This window comes from Empidonax traillii, unplaced genomic scaffold (assembly GCF_003031625.1).
Source record: "Empidonax traillii isolate 1590-97213 ecotype Southwest subspecies unplaced genomic scaffold, ASM303162v1 scaffold1014:size492293, whole genome shotgun sequence".
NCBI lineage: Eukaryota > Metazoa > Chordata > Aves > Passeriformes > Tyrannidae > Empidonax > Empidonax traillii.
This window is the reverse complement of record NW_020956207.1, coordinates 394,752-400,618: the sequence shown is the minus strand read 5'-3', so window position 1 is coordinate 400,618 and position 5,867 is coordinate 394,752.

Below are 5,867 nucleotides of genomic sequence, written 5' to 3'. Positions count from 1 at the left end.
GAGGGAGATTCTGACCACCATTCTGCCAGAGCCTACTTGGTTCTCGGTTGAAGACTGCTGAGTCTTAGGAAATGGCTTTGAAATAAATTAACTCACTGTTTTGAGGTACGTGGCATCATCAGGTCTGCATTCCATCACCTGAGGCAGTAGAGAGATCGAGTCAGCCCGGTGGGAGACTGGTGTAAACAGACTTTCAAGGTGGGGAGATTTGCTGAGTCACCCACAGCAAGCAGAAAATGTCCTGGGACATTTGAAGATGATTTCAGGTCATACAAACTGCTGGGTGAAACTGGGAAAAGAAATACATGGCAAAGCATTCAGATGAGAGGTAGGAACATGGAAGCTGAACAGGGAGTGCTCTAGGCACACTGTCCACCCAGAGTTCTCTGCTGGATCCCAGAGTCACTCTTCTTGCAAAGGAGATGAGGGAAACGAGCCAGGGGTCACACTGAAATCCTGCAGTTGGGAAGTGTGGTGCTTTGAGATCTCTTCTGTGTTCTCAGAGGATACCTAGAGGTACCTAAAGAGATCATGTGGGGATATCAGAACAGATCCCTTTCCCAGGGCTGCTCAGGGCAGCTCCCTGGCACCAACCTTCCCTCGGACCCTGCTCTCTGACTCAGCGTGGATGGTCCAGCCTGCAGAGCTCAGGGCTCAGGGTTGTCTTGAGGAATGTGTCAGATGGAAAGTCCTTGAGCAAAGATGAGACTCTTGTCCCCAGACATGTCGTTCAGCAGGGCTGTGAGGATGGAATGGGGAGGACAGCAACCTGCTCTGAGGAGCCCCTGGGAGCTCCAGGAGCTCTCAGCAATGCTGCAGGGCCCACCAGGCTGGGAGAGCCTCACTGACTCCACAGGTGCATGAGTTTGATAGGAATGGAGCAGACTGATCCAGGATGTTTTAGAGTTCATATCAGATGGTCATAGAGTGTTTGAGATCCCCAGTGCTCTAATCAATCATTTTAATATCTTACTCGTTCAAACTCTCGCTGCCTGCACACTAGGTAAAATCAATATGGGGCAAAAATATATGCCTAAATATACAGATAAGGTTTTCAAATGCTCTGTGCAAGTTATATTTAGAATAGAATTCATCAGTAAGCTGGATATGAGCTGGGACAAAGGAAGAATAAAGCATGCAGTATCACAAGCAGCATATCACGAGAGAAGTGGTCTCTTGATTTTCCTACCCTCGCACCTAACTTTGAGGACAAACAATATGAACTATCATGCAAATCTTTACTCATGATCTCTGTTTAATGTGGTCATTTAGGAAGAAATACAAATATATATTTGTTTTTAATAGCACCTAGCTGTGCAAGTCTTGCATTTGCCTGAACAAGGCAAAAATCCAAACTGCTTTTCTCACTCAACTCACCGGGAACTTGGCAGATGTCTGCTGCATCTTCAGATGTAAACCTAGGGTCACACCCATCCTTATTTGCAGCAGCCTTGTTCACATATTTGTGTTTATAAATAAAGATATTGTTCTGTATCCACTTACAGAACAGATGGAGTAAGTTTACTAGCAAGAAGTGAAAAGCTTTTTGTAGCTGATGACTCTGAAAACTCACAGGGCTCACAGCTGCTTGTGCATTTATCAGTAGCAGCAATAAAGGTCCATGGGGTTGATAAGCACAGATGTAACAACTTGACTTCCCTGTACAGCCTAGAATTGTTTGTGAAAGTAACCTCAGAGAGCTGATGGGTAAGAAGGAGCACTTTTTAATAGTCATCACTCCCTTGGGTACTACCAACACCTGCAATGGCCAGCGAGCACCTCTGCCAACTAAAACACCTCTCTTCAGAAGAATAACTAATACTTTGGAATAACTATTAAATATCTAATGCTTCTTTGAAAAGTAGGGGATTAGGTTCATTTGTCCTCGAATAAAGTACCCAAACTGGGTTTATTAGAGGGTTTTGGAAGAGGTGGAAGTGAAGAGAGTATGGAGCAGATTCTTTCACTCCAGGTCCTTCACCGACAGGACAGGAGGACATGTACAGGTCGGGGCACTGAAAAATAAACAGCAAAGCAGGTAAAATCACTGACACATATTCTCACAAGCCAAGCTCTCAGGCTCCAAGCTATCAAATACTTTGTCAGTCTCAGCAAGCTGGCAAATAAAGGAAAGGTTCCTCCACATAAGTCTTTGGAGCTGATCCTCACAAAGAGTGCTTTCAGGCTGAGCTCCTCCTCCAATACTCCACAGCTGGGGGAGAGCACAGTGAGTCTTATTTACGCATCCAGCAGCAGTTTATGACAGGCTCCATCTCATCTCAAGGGTCTGACATATATATGCATCGTTGTCCAATTCGCAAATTCATGCATCTAAAAGTTTAATAAGCTCTTCATTCGATTTCTTAATGTTTTTCACAGAAAGTGAACATTTTTCCTGGCAGAGCAGGGACTGTGAGCTCTTTTATCTGCACCCCATAAAGGGTTGGGATGTCTCTTTGAGCTTGGCCAATAATTTGAAACTAATCCAGATTTTGTTTTTCCTGCAAGTTTAAATGAAAAGTGAATGTTTTAAGTGGAAGAGTAAGAGGTACATTGAATTTGGAAATATGACCACAGCAGCAGCAGAGCTGTGGAAAAATTTGAGGAGTTACTAAATCTTTAAAACTCAATTGTTTAGAAATTAGGCACATAGTTTAAAAATGACTTTTTGGCAAAGCTGAGTGGGTTACCCTTCCCATCATATATTTTATTAAACCGTTGCCATATGTCCAGTCTTAATAGGCCAGGAGTGTCCCCTGGAGTGGGCCCTGGTTGCCTCCAAACCCACTAAATGACCACAGCACAGCCTTTGCTGCCATTGCTCATCAGCTCTTGAAGAAGACTTGGTGCTTGATTCTAAATTCCTGGAATCAAAGGGGAACTCCTGCCATTTTCCTTTGGCAGCAGGTCTGAGTCCTTGGGAAGGGAGGCCACTGGAGGAGATGATCTTCCTCTCCCATGATACTGCAAGCATCATAAGCTAAGCAGCTCTGAGTTTCTTAAGACTGAGCTGCTTCTCTCACGCTGCAGGAACAGAAGAACATCTGGTCTTAGCTACTGTTTTTCAACTGGATCATCTTGTGCCTCGCTAAAATCAATGAGAAACACATGCAAGCCGTGCTTTCAAAAAGTTGTATTTCATTGATGCAACTAAAGTAGTGATTTTCACATGCAATTAGATACACAGATGTAGACAAGCAGCAATTTACACACACACACACACACTGCATTTCCAACGAGGCCCTGCGTACATTCCCATATGCTCTGCACATGCGGGCCCAGCACATGGTGCGGAGGCATGGGAAAGTATTTACATCTGCAATTGTATCTTCCCACAGCAAATGCCTGGGAATTAGAAAGGACTCACTCAGACAATATTTTGGATGTAAAATCTGATGACACTTTCAATTCTGTTCTGCAGGCCCCTCTATAAATAAACGCTAATTGTTAATTATGATCTGCCTACAACAGCTCTTCCCCAGGCACTTTGCAATAGGCCAGAGACGAGGGGCTCAAATCACCCTCGTGTTATTCTGCTTTGGAGAAGTGTTTTGGAATAGACATCAGTGTCCAAAGCACTTCAGAAACAGGCTGTACAAAGATGTCTTAGAGACACTGATGAAGAGTGAAAAACTGAGGAGTGACTGGAGCCCCTCTGCTCTGGAGACAGGAGAAGAGAGCTTGGGATGTTCCTACTGGAGAAGGGAAGGCCTCAGGGAGACCTTAGAGACCCTTCCAGTGTCTACAGGCAAAAGAGCTGGAGAGGGACTTTGGACAAGGGCCTGGAGGGACAGGAGAAGGGGGAATGTCTTTAAGCTGACAGAGGGCAGGGTAGATGGGATATTGGAAGAAATCCTTCCCTGGGAGGGTGGGAAGGCCCTGGCACAGGGTGCCCAGAGAAGCTGTGGCTGCCCCTGGATCCCTGGAAGTGTCCAAGGCCAGGCTGAACGAGGCTTAGAGCAATCTGAGCTAGTGGAAGGTGTTGGGGGGATTGAAATTAGATGATCTTTAAGGTTCCTTCATGATAGTCAAACCTAACCAAAATGTTCAGGAGATACAGGTGAAGATCATAAAAAAAAAAAAAAAAAAGAAGAAGGTTTTTTTCTTTTTTAATGATATCACATCTTTAGTCTCTTCTGGAAAACCACAGGAATGTTTTCCTTACTAGAAAAGTACTGTGCTCTGAAAAATGCGACTTCTTAGGAAGAAGAGTGAGACTTTGGGAGAAGGCAAGAGCCTGGGGAGTTGGCTTGGCCCTTGGCAGTGCATGCTGCCCTCTAAGAGCTCTCATAGATTCTCTGTAGGCTCTCTGAATCTTAGGTGTCTAGGTGGTAAGAGTGGAATATTAACCTTTGCTTCTTTTGGCATGTGAGGATAGAGGCAGGCTGTGGTGAGCTGAAACAGTGCAGTGGTTGATAATGACATAATAGAAGACACTGACGCAAGAAAGAAAATGCTTTTTGTCTTTTCAATGCAGAACCACTGAAAAGAAACCCAGACTCTAATGACATTAAAATATTTGTGGGTTCTTTTCAGAGAGCACAGCATATGCAGTGGTGAGGGCCAAGCTCCTGTGGAGCCAGTGCCATGAGCTCGCTCATTCTACCATAAACCTTCAGTGCTGAGTGGGATGGGCTGAAGTTCACGGTGATGATAATGTGCAGTCTCTCAACCTGGAGATTCACAGCAGCTGTGACTGTCCAGCGGTTGTTAAGGTGAGCTGTTGGGATGCAGAAGCAGGTACAGCATCAGCCAGGCAGGGAGATGGCAGGGAGAGCATTGTAGGATAAGAGCTAATGGTCATCTTCTCAAAATTAGGAGAGGGGAGTGACATGGGAAGGGCTGGAGAGGGCCCATGGAAAAGAGCCAGGCAAAAGTCACAGGAGAGGTCAGGGGTGGGTGAGAGCAAGCTTGTGGGGGAAGGAATGGGCAGGTAGGGGCTGGGGGGACAAATAGGGCTTGGGGGCAGTGCCAGCCAGGCTGGGGGAGGGAGGGTCATGAGTCACAGTCACCTGAGCTCCCAAGAGCTGAATGCTGAGATGTGCATGTCCTTCCACATGGAATTACCTGCTGGAGTCCTGGCTGAGAGCTTGCAACAGATGTCTGCTCATTTCTCAAAACAGATCATTTATGTGACCCCTTCAGTCCTTGTTTCTATTAGCAGGCCAAGCAAGTTCTAAGTGCCAGCATACTGAAGAAGTGGAAAAGTTGGTTTATGGAAGGGAAAAAAGGAGAAGAAAAATAAAAACAAAAGCCAAGTTATTTCCACAGTGTTTGCATTCCCATGTCTTAACCACAGTATTCCCAGCACGTGCATTTTTATGGTGCATCTGAAAACCAATCACAATGCAAAAGAAGCTTCAAAGATTTTAAGGAAAGCAAAGCTGAGAGAGGGACAAGGGAGTGAAGTCAGGCAGTGAGGAGCAGAGTACAGGAGCAGTGCTGGGCTGGGCTGCCTTGCACCCCTCTCTCCTGTAGTCCCAGCCAGAACCTTGCTCTGCAAGTGACCCAGGGCAACAGCACACGTTAAGGACAGGAAGATCTGTAGAACTCGGCTATTTCAGGGGTTTTAGTTTCCTTTTAGCAGATTGAAATACCAGGCTATGACCAAAATATATGTGAGTGCAAGTCCTTTGTCCCTGCATTTAAAACAAAGCGAGTCCTGGTGGTGTGGATGTTACTCAGGTGGGGAGAGGGGGAGGTCAGGGACTGGAAGGTGTCCTGTGCTGTACCTGGTGTTGTCCTGAGGTGGAAGTGACCCACAGGATTGTCAAAATCCAACCCTTGGCCCTGACAGGACATCCCAACAATCCCACCCTGTCCCTGAGGGTGTTGTCCAAACACTCCTGGAGCTCTGGCAGCCTTGG